Source organism: Delphinapterus leucas, chromosome 10, assembly GCF_059928025.1.
Source record: "Delphinapterus leucas isolate spDelLeu-1000000601 "Yukka" chromosome 10, BTC_Dleu_Yukka2, whole genome shotgun sequence".
In the NCBI taxonomy this organism is placed as follows: domain Eukaryota; kingdom Metazoa; phylum Chordata; class Mammalia; order Artiodactyla; family Monodontidae; genus Delphinapterus; species Delphinapterus leucas.
The window spans coordinates 74,563,162-74,585,420 of NC_143138.1; the positions used below are offsets into that span (position 1 = coordinate 74,563,162).

A 22,259-nucleotide genomic window follows, 5' to 3' on the forward strand; every position below is an offset into this window, starting at 1 on the left:
CTAGTCAAATTTAAGCATTAATTATTCTCATTTCTAGATTTGATGAAGCCTAAAAGACAATATGAACCAGTAAATCCTCATTTGTAAAATATCCTAGACGCCAAAAATGGTAAAACAAATGTGATTTTCAGTGAAAAGAATTTATTTCCTTAGGAAAACTGAAACTATTTCCTTCTACATGCCGTAGATGTAGATAAGAATATAAGAAATAGTAAGAAAATACTTTTGATAATTTGGGGAAATAGAGAAAGGAAAATGATACACAAGATACACTGTCATTCATCAATGAAAAAGTATTTAAAATATTCCTACATTAAATAATATATATTTGTGTATATACACACACATAAGCATGGATGGATGGATGGGTGGAAGGGGAGAGAGGGAGGGGGAGGTTAGGAGGTAGAACGTGGCAAAAGATTGTTACTCTCATTCCAATAACCAAAACAAGCCTGATAAACTACAAAATCATTTAAAAAAAAATCCATTGGAGAGCTGAGGATGCAAAAAGATCTATATGAACTAAATTCCAGAAGTAAATGAGCCCTTCACAGGAAAGGAGAGACCCATGGCTGTTCTTATTTCTAGCAGGTTAGAAGGAAGACAAAAGAATTGGCCATGGTTGTGGGGAGGGAGAAATCAGCCTAATTTTTAACAGCTGCATGCAGGCTGAAATGATGGATCAGAATTCCAAGAAGCCCCACTATAAAGCAAGCCTCTTTCTACCTGTCAACTTTTTCCCACGGGTCTTTACCAAGTGCTGGGGGTAGTATACGGAACGTAGAGGGAGGAACAGAAAAGTGGAGAGAAATTCATCTAAGACACTCTGGGATTTCAGGTACCAGAGGCTACTGGTGTCCAGGACAACAGAGAGACCTTTTAAAGGAATTCTACGCCTTCACAGAGTGTAGGGCAGCCTTCCTCAGTAGGCTTGGGTCAGGCATCGGGAAAAAGTTCTCCGGAGACAAAGAGAGTCAGGGGCAGGACTGAGAACAGAAACTCCTTAGTGGCCCAAAGACCTAGGTTATAAAGCAGAGCGTGATCTCTCATAGTTTGGAAAGCCATGCCTCTGTTAACCTGTTAAATTTGCTGCTGGTCAGAGTTCAAGCCCTGGTGAAGGGAAAGATCTGACCTTGCCCTCAAAAGATTAGTAACAAACTAAACCACACTGAAGCTGCAACAAAGCCTGGCCCCAGCCCAACCACAGACTGACTCAGCCCCCACCCCCACCAGCCTAAAAGAAGGGACATGCTCTTTTCTGGAGGTAAAGGATACTTACTTCAGGCTTTACTGTTCTTAACATGCAATGTGTGGTATGTAAGCCAAAAATTACAGGCAAAGAGGCAAGAAAGTCAGTCAAAAGTCAGTAAAAGCAAATGCAGAGATGACCCAGATGGACAACTATTTGTTATGTAATTGATGAATATTCTTTAATCACTAGCAGCACATCCTTCACAGGGATACATTTAATAAACAGGCAGGGACTTCCCTGGTGGCGCAGTGTTTAAGAATCCGCCTGCCAATGCAGGGCACACGGGTTTGACCCCTGGTCTGGGAAGATCCCACATGCTGCGGAGCAACTAAGCCCATGCGCCACAACTACTGAGCCCGCGTGCTGCAACTACTGAAGCCCACGAGCCTGGAGCCCATGCTCTGCAACAAGAGAAGCCACCGCAATGAGAAGCGCACGCACCGCAACGAAAAGTAGCCCCCGCTCGCCACAATCAGAGAAAGCCCGTGCGCAGCAACGAAGACCCAACGCAGCCAAAATTAAAAAAAAAAAAAAAAAGGTAAATAGTACTAGTACTCAATGAAAGGTATTAAAAGTTTAAATTTTTAATATTCTTTTTATAAAAACATATCAAAAATTCTGAGTATTTACTCCATTCCAGATACTGACTTAAGATACTGGAGGTGCAAGATAAAGCATAGCTCGTCTGTCTCTTCATGGAACTCAACAGGCTACTGGGAAAGACAGATCTGTAAATAACTATAATCCGACCTAATAAGTGCTATCATAGAAGGATAAAAAGGATGTTATTGAAAGCACAGAACGTGAAGTTAGAAGAGTCAGGGATAGCTTCAGAGAGAAAGACATCTGAACTCAGTTTTTTAGAATGAGTGGGATTTAACAGATGGAGATGAAAGAAAGGGCACAGGAGTGAAAGGATAAGGAAAGATATGAAAGAATGAAAGTATGTGATAGTTTTAGAATCCTACCAATAGTCCAGTGGTTTTAGACAGCACAGGGCTGAGGAATATGTTGGGAGAAAGGAAGGGAGGAAGGAAGGCGATGTGATTAAACAAGATAATTGGAGAGACAGAATGAAGCAGCCTTTAATACCACATCAAAGATTAAGGAAAGCTTTTGAGCAGGGAAATAATAAAATCAGATTTATATTTGTGACAAATATTTCTAGGACTTATAACACTACATTATAAATATTTATAAATTAGGCTCCACCTGACTATGAGCACTTAAAGGGTAAGAAAATACGATAGGAAATTGACCAAAGACAAAGGGAAATAAGATCTGATGGATGAGATTAAGAAAATTCTGATGTTTTTCTGGCAATTGTGATCTTTATTACAAAAATCATTAATCAATACCATTCTTACATTTATCAATAATGAGGTTTATTAATATGGCAACTCTAGTTAGTTTGATTTATTTCCTCATAAAGACATATGTAAAAATTACTTTTATAATTCCAAAGTAGATTATGTTTTTAAAAACACAATGCATAATTTCATTCCAACTTAGATAACTCAGGAGAAGAAGTGTATCAGTTAGGAATGTGCTAGGCTATAAGTAAGCCTGAAAAATAGTGGCTTAAACAAGGTGGATTATTTACTCATTCAAGTCTAAGGATAGGCAGTTCAGGAAGGTTAGTGGCTCAGTAAAGCCATCAGAGACCCAGATATCTTCTCCATTTTTCCACTGTGCCATCTTTAGTATATAGCTTTTGCATTCATGCTCCCAAGAAGGCTGCTGTACTTTCATGTATTGTATTCATATTTTAGGCAGAAAACAAGGAAAAAGCAAAGTGCCACAGGGCAAAGGGACAAGTTAGCTGAACCTGTCCACCTTAAAAAGCTTGCCTAGGAGTACTACCAAGTGAAGTCCACTTGCATTTCATTTGTGACAACTAGGTTATGTGGCCAGCTTTACCTAAAAGGGAGTCTAGGAAGGTGAGTCTATTTAGCCGGGCCCATGGCTATCCTGGCAAGAGAAAAATGGATATGGGTAAGGAACAAGCAGTGTTTGGCAGAGAAAGTAACATAAAACCTTGCCCAGCTTTTCTGTTAGGTTGCAATCCAAGAACTAAGAGACACAAGCTGCTGAACACCCTTGTGTGCCTCTAAAGGGAGACAAATGCTTCTCTTTGGTAAGCAGCTCATGTGTGCTATTAATGTGGGCTTAGATACATGTTGTCTATTTGAAAGAATGTTCCCAGCATAATATAATTTGAAGAATAAACTTAAGATTCAGAGAGCAATTTTGGAAGTTTACCTAAATTCATTACATAGAAAAAGGCTCCTAGAAGTCAGTACAAATGGCTGGCATTTTATCTACTGCATTTATCAACACCAGTGAAAGTATGCATACTTGTTACAACTCCAAGTAGCAGAAGAACAAACACCTGCACATATTCAATATTCTAGATGCTTACCAGGAATGGCAGAGCAAACCAGATGCTACTTTCCTTCCTGCCCAAATATTTTCCAAATATTAAGCTATTTTTGTTATTGCGAAGAGGTAACAAAATTCACAGAACTAAAAGCATTTAACAATTGGCTACTATATTTATGACAGATGGCTACATCTACAATTACTAACAGTCTTGCTACTGTTTGAATATAAAAACCAAAAAGCTACATAAATTACATGCTCAGTTACTTTACTTCTAATTTAATTTAAGGGAAGAAGAGTTAATTTGATCTATTTTAAATATTTGCCAACAGGATTAATTCAACAATGTATGGAAAGATAATACTGTATTCACTGTCTTCCAGTTCTTACCACTAAACAATATATCAGCTTGCTTTTCTACTAAAACTGCATAAAATAGATAGGACAGCTAATTTAAACAGTTGTTTGCACATTCAATATTTATAACCTGAATCTTGCATGACTGACTGCAAGCAGTGAGTTAGAAGGTTTAGCTCAGCTCCTGCCTGGAGTGATGGATGGCCTCGAAGAATTTCTTGTTCACTGACCAGATCAATCACATAACAGAATAAAAAAAAAAAATAAGATCAGCCTTAAACTAGATTCCCAACATTTCCATCTGTATGCAAAACTGCTGCGGGAAGAAATGTATCATAAAACACAATGTGAACCTACTTAAAAATTATAAAAATCCACCAAAGATGCTGTAGAATGTAAATAAAAAAGACAGGGCAACTGGATGATATTCTACATTTTAACTGAACATTAATTCAAACTTTGTTATATATATGTTATATATACATTATGTATACTCCAATGACAAATGACAAATCATTGAAAGGGCTGCAATTTTTTGGGCAGTATTTGCAGTTGATTTTACTTAAACTAAAAGGCACTGTTGTGGCAATTATTATATACTGCACTGTTTTAAATTATTCCAATGGCTGTCTTAAAAAATGAATCTGTTAAAGAGTAAACAAACATCTGATGGTTCAACTTCATTCATTAATGGCTAACCCCAAAACATCTGCAGTGATGAGGGAAGGAGTAGTACTGCATCTGGACCATGGCTAGCAAAGCCCTCCTTAGTGTATGCTACAACAGGTTTGACTGGTTTGTGAGAGGCCCTTGTAAGCATCTTTCCGCAGCTCCTCATTCAGTGATGTCAGGTTGGTAGCTTGAAAGTGGTCATGGTGGGAGCGTTTACACGACAGAGATTAACCAACTCTAAACATCAGGGCTTCTCAATACCCTACCTCCACCCCAGAGGTAAATGGTAAACATTTACCAGCACAGGACAGTGTGAGCTCATTCCTGGGGCCAGGGTGGGGGTGGGATAGGAGGCTGGGGGGACTAAGCGCTCAAGGGCATAAAGTTGAGGTCTTGAGGAACATGTGCAGGAGTGGGCAGGCTCAGACCCCAGATAATCCTCAAGGTGCCTTGGGTGTCTGAGGATGAGCAACCAGGACTAGAAAAATGGCATTTATCACTTCCCTATGGCCTTTGGGCATTCACCTTCTCTTCTTGAGTAAGTCTGCCCCTATTAGGAGTAGAAGTGAGAGGAGGGAACAGGAGGAGAATGAGAAGGAGAAGGAAGAAGGAGAAAAATGAGAAAAAAATAAAAAGAAAAAATTAGAAGGCAAAGAGCAAGAGTAAAGAAAGATGGAGAGAAAAAGGCAAGGAGAAGTAAACGACAGGAAAGAGGAAGGATGAGGAAGAGGAAGAAGAAACAGAAGATGGACAGAAAGGGGAGAAAGGAGAGGAAGAGAAGACAAGAGGAGGAGTAGGGAGGTGGAGAAGGGAGAGGAGATATTCATATTTCTGTGCACAGGCAGAAAAATGTCCAAAAACTGCTGGCCACATGGAGGTCTCTTGGGGATAACCTGAAGACATGGAGGCTCCAGAACAGGGGACAGCAACCTTTCTGCTATTGGAGTCTGTTTTACTCTTTACAGGCCAGAGACTAGGTTTCTCTTTTGAAGCAACAAGTGAATGTTGGCCATGATTCTGTATTCAAGCAGTACCACTGCACCTAGCTAGGAAGAGACGCTGGGAAGAAGACACATCCCAGGTTGTGGCCACCTTTTGGGTGGCAGTGGTTTTCAAACTTCAAGTGCCTCAGCATCACCTGGAGGATTTGTTAAAACAAGGACTGCTGGGCCTTGCTCCCAGTTTCTCTTTCAGTACTTCAGGGGTGGGGCCCAAGAATTTGTAGTTCTAACAAATTCCCAGGTTGTTGATGCTGCTGGTGTAAAACACTGCCTTAGTATTGGGTTGGCCAAAAAGTGCCTTCAGTTTTTTAGTAAAAATAAAAGACACATTTTTTATTTTCACCAAGAACTTTATTCAACAATGTATTTGTCCTTCTGCCATTTTTCAAGGAACTGCATAATTCCATCTTCCCAAAACTTTTCATCTTTTTGAGCAAAGAACTGTTCCAGGTGCCTTTTACAGTTTTCCAGGGAACTGAAATTTTTTTCCATTAAGAGAATTTTGTAAAGACCGAAATAAATGGAAATCCAAAAGTGCAATGTCTGGCTAGTACGGTGGATGATTCAGAACTTCCCAGCCAAGCTGTAACAGTTTTTGCCTGGTCATCAAATAAACATGCAGTCTTGCTCTATCCTGAGGGAAGATGATGCATTTTCTGTTGACTAATTCTGGACACTTTTCGTTGAGTGCTGCTTTCAGTTGGTCTTAACTGGGAGAAGTACTTGCTGGAGTTAATTGTTTGGTTTTCCGGAACAAGTTATTATAATAATAGAGGACTCCCTTCCAATCCCACCATATATACAACATCACCTTCTTTGGATGAAGATCGGCCTTTGGTGTGGTTAGTGGTGGTTCATTTCGCTTGCCCCACGATCTCTTCTGTTCCACATTATCGTACAGTATCCACTTTTCATTGCCTGTAACAATTTGTTTTAAAAACAACGTTTTGGTTACATTTAAGTAGAGAATCGCATGCAGAAATACGGTCAAGAAGGTTTTTTTTGCTTAACTTACGTGGCACCCAAACATGAAAGTGATTAACATAACCAAGCTGGTACAAATGACTTTCAATGCTTGATTTGGATATTCTGACTATGTCAGCCATCTTCTGCGTGGTATAATGTTGATTGTTCTCAATTAATGTCTCGATTTGATCACTATCAACTTCAACTGGTCTACCTGACCGTGGATCATCGTCCAGCAAGAAATCTCCAGCACGAAACTTCGCAAGCCACTTTTGACATGTTCGATTAGTCACAGCACCTTCTCCATACACTGCACAATCCTTTTTTTGCGTTTCAGTTGCGTCTTTACCTTTCTTGAAATAATAAAGCATAATAGGACAAAAATGTTGCTTTTTTTCTTCCATCTTCAATATTAAAATGGCCACACAAAAATTCACCAACTTTGATATGTCTTTTTTTAAATGCATGCTGATATGGCAGCTGTCACACAATCTACCAAAACTGTTTTGAATGAAGTTAAAGACAACTAAGGGCTACTAGGGCAATCTTAATGGAAAAAAACAAACGAACCTTTTGGCCAACCCAGTAAAAAAAAAACCTGGAAAGAATTACAACCCAGACCTTAAGACCTTATTAGCGAGCATCTTAACGAGAATTCAAATGAGAGAAATACAGGCTAATAATGAGGTATAGGAATCCTGAGAGGGAAGAAGAAAGGCATCATGGAGCAATTTTTCCTGCTTTCACTTATGCCCTCAGCTGGATGTAACATCCATAAATGTTTCTTTACTAGCCAACTCTTAGAGTCTCTTTCTAAATCGCCCTCTGAAATCTTCTCCATACCCTCCATACCCTTCTCCATACCCTCCATACCCTTCTCCATAGACCTCTGGGATAGGTCTCCTGAAACCACTTTTACACCAATGAGCACAACTGAACTGAATAGGAGTGAATGCCTGACTCAGACTAACACAATCATATTCTCTCTCTAGGTATTTGAAATTGCCTGGTAAGACTGGAAATGAAGCAGAAACACAGAAGAAGCCAAGATGGAAAAAGAGAGTGAGTGCTGAAGGCTTTCTAGTGCTGGTTTCCATGCCCAGCTCATTACTGTCCTTGGACTTCATATGATACCCCACATACTTGGCATTTGATGCCCCCACTACTGTGTTTTAATTCACTCAAGTTGGTTTGGTTAACTGAAATGAGTCCAAATGAATCTAGCCCCTCTCCATAATCATCAATAACTTTACTACTAAAATGAACTCATGCGCTCTTTGGAACATGGGATATATACTGCAGAGTCTGATACATTAACCTTCCTTAGTAGCCTGTGCCACGGTTCTACCACCAAGCTGGTGAGGAAACAAACAACAACAACAAAAAAACCCTTATACTCATTTCTTTTTGTTGGGTGTTGAAAAAGTTTTATACATACATCCTTCTTACCATTTTTTAAATATAAGGTAAAACAGCCATTACTATTTATTTGAATATCAGTTAGTACTCTTTATGTCAAAAGTTAATAGAATACCCAACCCAAGCTTGCTCACTTAATAAATGGAATTTATTAGCTCACATAATTGGAAACCACAGATGTAGGGCAGGCTTCAAGGTTGACTGATTTAACGGCTCAAAACAGTCCTCAATGATCCAACTTCTTTCTATTTCTCCCTTTCTGCCACGTGGATCAATTTTATCCTCCTGGTCACAAGATGGGCGCTAGATGGAAATGGTGCTCCTAGTCCCGCATCCTAAACAAGACTCCTGAAGTTCACTCTGACTGGGCCAGAGTAAGTCAGATTCTCAGTCCTAAAAGAATAAATGTAGGGCTTCCCTGGTGGCGCAGTGGTTGAGAGTCCGCCTGCCGATGCAGGGGACACGGGTTCGTGCCCCGGTCCAGGAAGATCCCACATGCCGCGGAGCGGCTGGGCCCGTGAGCCGTGGCCGCTGAGCCTGCGCGTCCGGAGCCTGTGCTCCGCAACGGGAGAGGCCACAACAGTGAGAGGCCCGCATACCGCAAAAAAAAAAAAAAAAAAAAAAAAAAAAAAAAAAAAAAAGAATAAATGTAGCTAAATGGATGGAATGTGCTAATTGATCTATAAATCAAAGCCCACACCAGGGGCTGTGTTGTAATCAGTTTTACTAGAGTACATAGGCTGCCATTAGGCAGGGGGAGATACCCAAGCAAAACAGATTAATTTAGGAAGAGAAAAATGTGGCAAAGTATGGTAGGTAGAAAACAAATGTCTACCACACTCGTTTCTTATACATGTAATTGGAAAACAACTTAAAATTTCACTTTATTTTGCAACCATTTTAGTAATAATTAGTTCAGGTAAGAAGCGAACTGCTAAACTAGTGAAGGAAAGCTTGATGAGGACCAAGATATTTACATAGTATCAAAGTATGTCCCCACAAATGACTTACTAATTTTTAAGAGAAAAATAATAACATAACATCACCTATAATGGAACATACCGGAGTCACATACCTTGTGATAAACTGCACTAAGGACATGCCATCTCTCTCATAGTATTTCTGCAAAAAATGTATAGCCTAAATCTAATCATAAGGAAACCATCAGAGAAACTCAATTAAGGGGCATTCTACAAAATAAGCAGTCTGCACTTTTCAGAAATGTCATTGATGTGAAAGACACAGAAAGACAGAAGAACCATTCTAAAATGATGGAGACTAAAGACACATGAAAACTAAATGTAATGTGTAATACTGGACCAAAAACATAATTGTTATAAAGAACAGCAGGTCTGTACCACAGATAATAGTACTGCATCAATGTTCAATGTCCTGATTTTGAAAATTGTACTGTGGTTATGTAAGTAAATTTCTTTGTTCTTAGTAGACATTGAAGTGTTTGGCAAAGGGGTATGAGATCTGCATTTTACTCTCAAATAATTTGGAGGAAATTTGTGTATGTACACACATACATTCCTAAATATATGTATATACACAGAGAAAAAAGTAAAAGCAAATGTGGCAAAATGTTAATAACTGGTGAATTTGGGTAAAAGGTATATAGCAGTTCTTTGTACAGTCTTTTTTTTTTTGCAACTTTGCTTTATATTTGAAATTATTTCAAAATAAAAAGTTTTAAATATTTAAACATTAATTTTAGATTGCATGTCCCTACAACTTTTCTCAAAGCATGAGGAAGCACTGTTTTGCACTATGTACCACTTAAGTGTCATAGGGGAAAAAAGGTGACAAGAAATCATCAAGTTTTCTTTTAACTTGTTTAGTGGAAGCATAATTGTTTATTCTGGTAGAGGACAATATGTCTTGGCCAAACTCTGTTGCTTCCTTTTCTTCTAGACAAAGAACCAGATACACAGTTCAGCCTCCAATACTGTTATGGGTGGTATGAGTTCTGGCAAGAGCAATCTGACTTCATATATCCTCCTATGTGATTCTCTAGGTTCTCTCTTCTGTTGTCTGCTGACCAGATATGGAGGATCTGCTAGAAGACTCTGAGGCCCAAGGGGCCTAGGTCCCTGAATGACTATTGGGGGGTAGAGTCCCTACCACTGACCTGAACTGGATTGAGATATGAACAAGGAATGAATGTGTTAAGCCACTGAGATTTGGGATTATCACTTATAGCAGTGAGCCTACCTAACAAAGTTACCTAACTTATAAAATAGATTAACAGAAGAGTGATGCTCCAGGAAAATACACTAAGTAAGGATGTCATGTATTTGCTTTCAGAATACATTTTAGCATAGGCGTTCTCAAAGTGTGCTTAAGGGACCCTTGAGGGTCTCGAAGACTCTTTCAGAGGCTCTGTGAGGCCAAAACTATTTTAAGAACAATACCAAGATGTTATCTGTCCCTTTCACTCTCACTCTCTCAAGTATACAGTGTTTTCCAGAGGTGACATGATATATTATATCATGAGAGTGAATGCAGAAGCAGATATGAGAATACCCCTGTCTTCTATTTAGCCAGACATTAAAGAGGTTTGCAAAAATGTAAAACAATGTCACTGTTGACTAAGTTTTTTTGCTTTGCAAAATATAGATATTTTATGCTATAGCTATTTAGAGTTACACTAACATGTAATGGGGTTATTATTTCTAAATAGTACATATGTTTTAAGTTACTCAGTTTTAATTTCTAATATGGTAAATACTAACAGATATAACCCATATAAACAAAAATTCTTTGAGGTTTTCAATAATTTTTAAGAATGTAAAGGGGTCCTGAGACAAAAAAAAGTTTGAGAACCACTGTTTTGCAACAAAGTGTGAGTATCTCTGGGAGTCATAACATTTTACACAAAATAAGCCCATATTGTTGAAATATAAGAATAGGATAGTGAGGATCCCCAGTTGACCCTTATTAACTCAAGAGCTCAGTGTCCAGGACATGGTAGGTGCTCAATAATATAATTGTTAAATTAATAAATTGTACAATGGTGATGATATTCACATTTAAGAGTATCGTGATAAGTGAATGAGATAATGTATTACATGTGTGTGTTTGATTATATATTATCAGTGTTCATAATTATTCACTATCTCCCTTTTACGTAGGAGGTATGTACATCCCTGCCCCACTGACTCCAGGTGTGGTCATATGACTTGCATTGGCCAATGAATGTAAGTAGAAGTGACTTGTGCCACACATATCTGAGGAGAAGCTTTAAATTAGATTGAGTGGTTCTGTTCAGGCTCTTGCACTTCTGCCTATGCCTCACGAACAGCATGTTCCAGACAGGAGCTGTTTGTTCAATCCAGGTTCTGGAATGAGAAGACACATAGTCGACCTCTAGCGAAATCAGAGCTGCAGCTCACCTGTAGCTCTCGGGCAATGTGAGACAGAAATATATGGAATTGTTGTAAGCCACCTTAGCAAACCTGGCAAATACAGTTTGAAACGACCCTAACATATTGTATATGTTCAATAAACCAAACCATTCTAATCAGTGTTACTGTTTAGCTAGAGAAGCACTAAAGAAATGTGGCTTAGTCCTTGAGTGAGACTGCACTAAAGCAAAGTCTACCCTGATTAACTAAGATAGTTTATACAGTACTATTCAGGTAACCTTAGGATTCCAGGTAAATGAAATAAATATATGACCTAGGACAATCATTGCATCAAAGTAGATTTGACTCTAATAAAAAATTCTAGCTACCATTCACTTCTAAATACCACTAGAGAGGCTTAGTAATATGTGTAGAGGTCGTTGGCAGGCAACTGAGGAAAAAAGGAGGTTCTAAAGTGACTACCAAGTGTCTATACTCAAAGGTAGTTCAGTAAGTCTATCAGTCCATCTGCCTGCCCTGCCCACACCCACTTCTTAGGGAACTGGCTCCAGCTTACAGCCTCCAAAGACAAAAACAACGATGGAGCAGTTAGCTGAAACCCAATGACTGGCCAAGGACCAATCCTGATGGTTCTTTCAAATCTTTGAACTGGAAGATACACAGATTGACCCTGATCTGTCAGTGATGTGTACTGGAGTTGTAGGGTCACAGAGGGATGTACTGGAAGCTATGTTTGCCCACGTGCACAATGACAAGCAATTAGAAAAGCTGGTTTATAGGATGAAACAGAAGAATGAAGCAAACTTACAAACAGAATGAGAGATGACAGAGTAGTTTCCAGAGAGAGAGAGAGAGAGAGAGAGAGAGAGAGAGAGAGAGAGAGAGAGGGAGAGAGAGAGAGAGAGGGAGAGAAGCTGCTGACAACTATCACCTCTCAAAAGTGCTGTAACAACTTTTGCTGTTGGGTTCCATATGATCTCTCCATGTTTTTCCAATACTTATCTTTTTCCTTGACATAACTTAAATAGATTTCTGTCCCTAACAATGAAATAATCTTTCAAAGAAGTAGTTGTTTTGTTTTGATTTGTTATGACCTTGCTAATCCTGACCCAAACAAAGAACTTAACTTATTTCTGGTGATTAATTTTAGAGGACAGGGGCGGGGGAGGAGTAGAAATGTGGATTACAGTGACAGAATTAACTTTTTGCAACTTACAGTCCAAAGCACTGGCAGAAATAACTTCACTATTTAAAACTATCAGAAACCATGATTATAAAATCATACTATATCGTCACCTTTTTCCAACTCAAGCACTAAAAGGCAGCAATGATATCAAGAAAAGATGCTAGAGTCAGAAGTTCTGAATTTTAGTGTAGGCTTTGCCTCTAAAAACCTTGTATCCTGAGGAAAGTCCCTTTTCTGGGTCTCAGGGTTTTTTCTATTAAAAATAGGGAGTTGGAATGGCTAATTATTAGAGAAATGCAAATCAAAACTACAGTGAGGTACCACCTCACACTGGTCAGAATGTTCATCATCAAAAAGTCTACAAACAATAAATGCTGGAGAGAGTGTAGAGAAAAGGGAACCCCCTGCACTGGTGGTGGGAATGTAAATCGGTGCAGCCACTATGGAAAACACTACGGAGGTTCCTCAAAAAACTAAAAATAGAATTGCTGTATGACCTGGCAATCCCACTCCTGGGCATGTATCCAGACAAAACTATAACTCGAAAAGATACATGCACCCCTGTGTTCACTGCAGCACTATTTACAATAGCCAAGACATGGAAACAACATAAAAGTCCAACGGCAGATGAATGAATAAAGAAGATGTGGTATACATATACAATGGGACACTACTCAGCCATAAAAAAGAATGAAATAATGCCATTTGCAGCAACATGGATGCAACTAGAGGTTACCATACTAAGTGAAGTAAGTCAGAAAGAGAAAGACAAATACTTATGATAGCACGTATATGTGGAATCTAAAATATGACACAAATGAACTTATCTGTTAAAAAGAAACAGATTCACAGACATAGAGAACAGACTTGTGGTTGCCAAGGGGGTCGGGTGAGGGTGGGGGAGAGATGGATTGGGAGTTTGGGATTAGCAAATGCAAACTATTATATATGTATAACTGAACCACTCTGCTGTACACCAGAAACTAACACAACATTGTAAATCAACTATACTTCAATAAAATGAATTTAGAAAAAATAGGGAGTTGGATAAGAGTTGTAGATTCCCTATAATAACAGAAACTTGAGCCACTAAAATGTTTTAAATATTTATGCTAACACATCCATTGCTAAAATACAGTGAATTCATACATTTATTACAAATCACTGTTTATGGTATATCAATAATCATATCTGGCTTTAAATAATTCTAAGAGATATTTTATTTCTCACCTTATAAATCAATGGTATTTAACGTCAGAAAAAAGGGCATGGTAATACCTATGTGCATCAGACAGAACAGCTGTTCCTATTTACTGCTAACAAAGGCAACCAACCTCCAACTATACTGAGAATTTCATACCACTGTTGTTGTTTCAAACAGCTTATTGTAATAGCTTTTTAAGTATGAAATAGATATAAAATGCAAGATCACTAATCTGTTCCAATAAAGAAGGGTGAACTATTGGTTATAAGAAAAGTTCTTTGGGAGTTCTATTATGGGCTTATAAACAGTTTTCATCTAAGAGCCAAGTGTGGCATTCCTTAGCTTTAGCCCAATCTTGAAAACATTTATTTGCATATAACTCCTACTCACATAACCATTTTGAGAAAATTCAAAAGAATTTACTTCTCCTTCCCTAAGTGCTCTTGACTTTTCTCATTCTTGAAATAGTCACCATCCTGCCAGTAGAGGTGTTTCTAAGAGAAATGCACTTTATACTTGGCAGGGCAAATAAAAGGCTCCAAAGGAAAAGCTGCTTTCCTACCTCTTTTCAGGGACGAGTACCATGAAAATTTCACATGAAATGGAAACATGCCCAACTTGTCCCAAAATGTTTCACAAGAGCAATTTAAAAATTAAATATCCCTGCACTTTTATCTATATTTAGAGATATAAAAATTATAAATTAATATTTACTGTACAATTACCATTTGGCATTATCCAATTTAATCCTCATAATTACTCAATAAATAGGTATAAATATCATCCTCACTGTACAGATGAGGCTGTAACACACAGAGCCCAGCAACTTGCCCAGGTCATCAAACTAATACATGGCAGAGCCACTGACTCTCAGGCTTATAATCTGAGCCGTCACAGGGCCCTGACTTTTTATCCCTGATAATGGATATGGCAATCATTTAACTGCACAGTGCTTTAACAAATGTATGGCCTTTTGTTATGATTTTACAGAGGAAGAACACTTCCAAATATTTGTATATGTGCAGTTTTTCTTTTGCTAGTATCTTATTTAGCTCTCAGAACTAGGTTATCTAAAGAGTACTGTAAAAAGAATTTAGAAAAGTAAAGTGAACCAAACTAAGAACCAGGAAGAAAAGATTTCTCAAAGAACATTTATTTAATAGATAAAGACTATGGCCTCTGATTTATACACCTATCACATATGTTATCTAAAACTTCCATATAAAACCTACTTTAAGGCATGCAAATTTAATATATTATGAAAGTCAGTATGCAAAGTATCTTAAAGTGCTCCTTTACTAATGCATGTAACAAAATATACTGATTATGCAAGCACATTTAATTGGATATCATTAAAATAATGAGATTTAAGTACTGATGATTTTAAAACGAAAAAAATAGAAGTTGGAATTAGACGTGAGATGCATTCAAAATGTTAATGAAACTTGCAATGTCATTACCACTTTAGTATATAATACTACTAGTTTAAAAAAGAGCAATCACTGGCCATTTTCAACCAGTTCTAAACACAGTTTAGAGATGTATTTACTCAGTGACATAAAAGATTTCATTGGATTAAGACTTTGTGCTTGGATAAAACCTTCTTTACAAATAACCTAAGAGCTATAGAGCAACCACTATTTTCTTCAAAGGTAGGCATCAAAATGACCAAAAAGATAAGAAAGTAAATTTTCCAAAGGAAGAGTTGTGCTTGGTAAATGGACACAATCTCAAAAGCTCTCACCAATATCATTCTGACCTGAAGTTATTAAATTTAGGTATTCTCTCAACTCTGGTGGCTTTAAAGTGGCTGAAGAAGACAAATGACATGTGAAAAGAACAGGTCTGCAGCTGTGAGGACATATTCACTTTCCTTGGTTTAAAGTTTCAAAAGAGTCTAGTGCCTCCGATGTCACCGAAGAAGGGACTAGGTAAGGAGCAAAATTCAATAGGGTAGAAGGACCTGAAACTTCTATTAAATTTCTCTTTCGACCTATTTGTCTAGCTCACTGGTAACAATACAGAAAAAGTGATATAAGAGTAACTTTCATTAAATTACCCTGAGACTAAAGCTTTGTTTTATAGGAAGGGTATGTTTCAATTTTCCATTTTATAGAAATGGAAAAGGAAGCTTTAAGATCCATATGAACCTAAACCTCCTAAAATTACAGAAAAAACAACATCACCGATTAGCTCTGGAATTAAAAGAAAAATGTTCACATTACCATTTACTGAAGAGGAAACTGAGACAGTGTCCAGCCCAAAGGCGTAAAACCAGGGGATAAAGCAAAAGGACAAGACAAAAACTCTGGAATGAGCATCATAAATACTAGATTGGATTCTAGGTTAAAATCATTAAACTCTACTCAGATATAATTTTCAAATTCAGAATACTGCAATGAAGAGATCACAAAGGATCAATTAAAATTTCTAAGGAGTAGGGACCCTTTTAAGGATCTCTCTCTTTCTTAAGGAATTTACTTTATTAGATTCCAAATGAAAGAAGTACTCCAAATAGCTAAGGGCTCAACACGTGAAACCTTCTGGCAATAATATTCCCTAGGATCTGCAGGCTAAGAATCTCAACCTCTCCAAAACAGCACATGATGCCCACCACCAGCTTTCATAGTGTTTTCATCCCATATATTGAAAAAGCACTGGTTGAGCTGAGTGAAAATGAGAAAAATAATGTCAGTTCACTAGAGGCATTAACAGTACAAAATGTCTCTCAGAATTCATCGAGATAATTGTCAAAATCAGGATAGAGAAAGGAATTAATGTTCAACAATATTCAGTAAAATGAATGAAATTCCTGGCAAAAACATAATATTCCAAAATCATTTAGTGTGATTGGCAGCATCAAATATAGTGAAACGGATTTCTATTTCAAGATGCAGTTGGTTCTCTTCCAAGAGCTCAGGTTCTTGGTGCTCCTCCTGTACACAAGATTCTGCCCCCAGGCTCTGAAACACCTAACAACCCACACAGGGCTGGCTTCCCACTGCTACGATGAAGCAGTACAGAGGAGATCAGAAAATGAGAGAATTCTTAAAAATCTGTTGTTTATTAAATCATTTCACTTCAGGTCAAACAGTGAGACACAGATACACTAAAATACTTTAAAAATGAAAACTGCAACTAATACTAAGAAATAAGCAAGTAAAAATGAGTTTACTTGTAAAAAGCAAGAGAGGATATTTTCTTTTGTGGGTTTACACTGAAAGAGAAGTATGAGAGAATTCTGTTACTTTAATGCTAAACATACTGTGTGTTAGCAAAGTAAACACTCCATTTGCTCTATATGCAAAACGCAATGTGTTTGGATAATTTCTGGTCAGGTTATGAAGCTCTGAAGCCGCCTTACCCACAGATGCAGGATTTTGAATAATATAATATGTATATGTTAAAGAAAAAAAAGGCCTAGGCATGGACCAAAGTAAAGAAACAACAAAGATGAAATGAAGTTGTTTCTTAGCTCTCATTTTTTTTGGAAAAAAAAAAGTGTAATACAAGTATTGTCACATTTATGATGCAAAATATTAAACAAAAAATATTTGAGTAAAATTCTTCCTTTAATTTTCAAGCATTTATTTCTTAAATGGGTAATTACAGAAACAGGAACAGCTCAGAATGAAAGACCTTTCCTCTGTGGAACTCTGATGATAGCACTGTGCTATGGGAAGCCCCTAAAGATGTAGAAGGCTGAGCACATTCATCTTGTTCTAAAATTCAAATTAAATATCCCTACCATATATGTATGTATGTGTAATTAGATAGAAAATTTACAAGTATGGCGGCATGGTATGGTGGTGCAGAGCACAGGTTCTAGATTTAGACTACAAGTTTGATTTCTGGCTCTAAGATTATTAGTAAGTCTGTAACCTCTGGCGAATGCCTTAACCTTTCTGGACTTCAGTTTCCTCAATGGTAAAACAGAGGCAATATTTATGACTACTATACAGGCTTGTTTTGGGGACTGAGTGAAAACAAAATGCTTAGAACAATGTCCAGTATATAATAAGTGCTTAATAAATGTTAGCCATTATTACTTTATGTTAATTTTCTCATTTAATTCTTATGACAAATCTGTGAGGTAGGTATTATTACTCTCATCCCATAGGTGAGGCAAGTTAAGTAACTTGCCCAAAGTCCCACAGAGGTAAAGCAGAATTTGACTCTGGATCTGCCTCGTTTGAGGCCCATGCTCTTACTTCTACCTAATACGTCACATGTTCCCTATGTCTTGCTCTTATGCCATCATAACATTTACAAAGGTGTATTTAAATTGCCTTTTAACTGATCTTTCACCCTCAAAGCAAACTATATGTGGACAGAGATTGGGTCCTGTTTACTCATTCCACTCCTGCCCACTCATATATATTTCAGAGCTTTTGTGCCAGGCATTGTGTTAGGTGCTAGAATATCACGGAACTCAAAGACCGCTCAAAATGACAGACAATCAAATAAAATATACCATTACAAACTGGCATAGTTGTAATGAAGGAAAACAGTAGAGTGCTAGAAAAGAGCATAAGATTTATTTCTCATTTATTTGGGGGAAGTCAAAGAAGGGCTTTCTGGAGAGGGGAGACTTAAGCTGAGATGAGAAGACTGAGTAAGAGTTAACAAGGTAAAGAAATGGGGATATAAACCACTTGTGCATAGGACCCTAAGCGGAGACCTCACCTGGTGTGTGAGGAAGGGAAAGCCAATATGGCTGGAAAGGAGCAAGTGTGGCTGACAGCTGGTAAGCTCAGGGAGAGGTGAGAGACCAGAGCACATGGGAGCATTAAGGATTTGGGAGTTTGTCCTTGGTACAGTGAAAATTCCAGTTGTTTTTTAGAATGATCACTCTAGCTGCAGTGTGGAGATAGGATTGTAAAAGGATAAGCGAAGAAGCTGGGAAATCTACTCGGATGCTCTAACAGTAAATTGGGGAAATGTGATGGTGGTTTGGGACTAGGAGGGTACTGAGGGTGGGAAGGAGTAAACAGATTCAACGTAGATTGACTCCCCTATGCCTATCACACTGTATGACAGTAACAGGAATTCAATAATTTGTTGACTGACTAATCATGAGTGATTCCTCAAGCAGAGCTGTGGCTGGTTCTAAGGCATCCACTAACTCACAGATGTATGACCTTCTACTGAGCAGTATAATCATCCAGTGAACATAAGATACACAGGAAGATGTTGAAGAAATGAGTATTAAGCTCATAAAACAGCTGGCAAGACTCCACTTATGAAAAACTCTTGATGCGTAAGTGTATCTTTGTGAAACAAAATGCCTCTCCCATTCTGACAATGAAAAAATTTAAAAGCCAGATATCTTTCTGCTCTGTGACTTTCCAAGCTTGTTAGAGAAATATATTATTTAAAATGGCCTGGAGCTATGCTGCCAGAAACACAGTAAAACACTAAGGGTTCTGAAAGAAAGCCCTTTCATTTAAGGAAAAGAAAAAGCTGTAGTTAGAAAGGCAATCAATACTTATTACTCTACCTTCTTTCTTGTAAAACATGGTGTCTGTCATTACTTCCTAAAATAGCAAAATATTTTGATTATCTATTAGCAACAAATTCAAATGCATAGTTAATACATTTTCTCATAATCTGATAATTTCACTGTCAGGACAGAGAATGTTTTACCCATGTTATTTAATAATTTTGACCTTTTGTCCATAAGACATTTGTTTTGCAAAAACTATAAAACTAAAACAATCTGAAAAATACAAATGTTTGTCTATATGGCTATGAGAACAAGAGACTAGGATTATAGTCAACTGAATTTAAAATCTGACCGTTAGTTCCATCATCCATAAAAATGTTTTCCCATCCTTCAAGAGCATTAATCACACGGTAACAAAGGGGTGGTCAGGCTTACTTATATCAACTTTCTTGCTAGACTAAGTTAAACCTAAGATACCTATTGATTTCTCAATAATTAAAGCTTTAATTATTATTAACTTAGTTAAAACAGTATATTACCTAGCCAGAGTGATAAACTCAAGTGTTTGGGGGCACAAATAAAGCTTAATTTTGCATAGGAAAAGAGTGTTCTTCAGCAAAAGATTACGTCCCAAGGTTCAGCAAAGTGTCTTGCACAACTTTGATCAAAAGGCCAATTACCAGCACCTCTACCGTGGCTTCAAGGTATAGGTGGTAGAGATCAGGAGAACAAAAGGGTTGGATTGGATTTCTATTTAAGGAACCTAACAAGCTTAAAAATAAAATATAATGTGTCTTCTTCCATTTGGTAGGAAACCACTTTCCCCAACACTGAAAATAAAATTTTATATGGTACACTGTAACTTTAGAATGTTTTTAGAGTCTTGAAAATACTTTTTCTGCAGAACTAGAAAAAGATATTGTGTTGGCCAAAAAGTTCATTTGGGTTTTTCCAAACCATCTACAGAAAAATCCGAATGAACTTTTTGGCCAACCTAATGCATAAGAGCATCAAATGCTGCTTTGGTCTTGTTACTATAAGAACTACTTTAAAGAATCTTGGTGACCATAGCAGATGATAACAGAAAATCTTACAAGTTTATAAGATTTAAAGTTGAATAAAATAAAAATATAAATTGTTCCGTCTATCCTTTATCATTCCAAAAAACAAAATTAAGTATATTATTAGCTAAAATTCATATTTTACCAACATATGCACACATTATTTATATTTTAATTCACATAAACAAAGAGAAACTAATAACTTCGAGTTTATGTTAATCTCATTTTATTAAGAAAGCTCTTCCTTCCCCTTGGTTCACACCGGTGTAACTAGTCCAAAATTAACTTCATTAATAGGAAAAGTCACTTCTTCCAGCAGGGAAAATAAAAACCTAAGCTTTGACCTTGGACAGCTATTAGTTACAAAGAAAAATTAGAAAATAGCATACTCTAAATATAATGTTTTACTGAAAGCATGCAAATTTATTACTGAGACTCTAAACAATATTCCATTCTATATGAATATACAAATTAAATGTTATTTTCATTCTCAGAATTGTATCAGACAACAGGTAGCTCAACGGAGTAAAATTTGTATATGCTCATTTTTGCTAAACAATTAATTCATAGCAAGGCCATTTAAAATAAATATATCCCAAGACATCTATATGTCAACAGAAAAGACCAATATTTCTCAACTAAAGTGAATAACATTAAGATACTATACATAGAAAATCCTAAAAATGCTGCCAGAAAACTACTAGAGTTCATCAATGAATTTGGTAAAGTTGCGGGATTCACAATTAATACACAGAAATCTCTTGCATTCCTACACACTAACAATGAAAGATCAGAAAGAGAAATTAAGGAAACAATCCCATTTACCACTGCATCAAAAATAATAAAATACAGTAAATCCCCTACATATGCACCTTCAAGCTGCAAACTTTCAAAGATGAGAATGTGTATCTGGTTCCAGCAAGGAACCAGAAACTGTGCCACCAATGTCAGGTGTAAATGAAATTGCAGCTTGCCCTCCATCTCCTATTGCTGATGATCCTTCAGCTCTACCATCTCCCACCTCTTCTCCCTCCTCCAGTCAGTAATTCTTGCCTGTTCACCTGATGCCAGCCCCTCTAATGCCAGCTGTTATACTGTACTACTGTATTTTTCAAGGTACTGTACTGTAAGATTAACAATGTTTTCTTTATTGTTTGTGTTTGTTTTTTATGTGTTATTAGTGTGAAAAGTATTATAAACCTATTACAGTACAGTACTATATAGATGATTGTGTTAGTTGGGCACCTAGACTAACTTTGTTGGACTTATGAACAAATTGGACTTACAAAAGCACTCTTGGAACGGAACTTGTTCATATGTAGGGGACTTACTGTACCTAGGAATAAACCTACCTAAGGAGACAAAAGACCTGTACTGTGAAAACTATAAAACACTGATGAAAGAAATCAAAGATGACACAAACAAATGGAATGATACACCCTGTTCTGGGATTGGAAGAATCAATACTGTCAAAATGACTACACTACCCAAGGCAACCTACAGATTCAATGCAATCCCTATCAAATTACCAATGGCATTTTTCACAGAACAAAGAACAAAAATTTTTAAGTTTGTATGGAAAGACAAAATACCCCAAAAAGCTAAAGCAATCCTGAGGGAAAGAAATGGAGCTGGAGGAATCAGGCTCCCTGACTTCAGACTATACTACAAAGCTACAATCATAAAAACAGTATGGTACTGGCACAAAAACAGACATATAGATGAATGCAACAGGAAAGAAAGCCCAGAAATAAATCCACTCACTTGTGGTCAATTAAACTATGACAAAGGAGGCAAGAATACACATTGGAGAAAAGACAGTCTCTTCAATAAGTGGTGCTGGGAAAACTGGACAGCTACATGTAAAAGAATGAAATTAGAACACTCCCTAACACCATACACAAAAATAAACTCAAAATGGATTAAAGGCCTAAATGTAAGG

The 22,259-nt window shown here is 37.3% G+C and overlaps 1 protein-coding gene across 4 annotated transcripts in view; it reads right to left on the minus strand.

Annotated features, from left to right (window-relative positions):
- Positions 1-22,259, minus strand: part of CFAP20DC (CFAP20 domain containing) — a 274,294-nt gene that overhangs the window by 238,043 nt on the left and 13,992 nt on the right. The gene's annotated exons all lie outside the window — the stretch shown is intronic.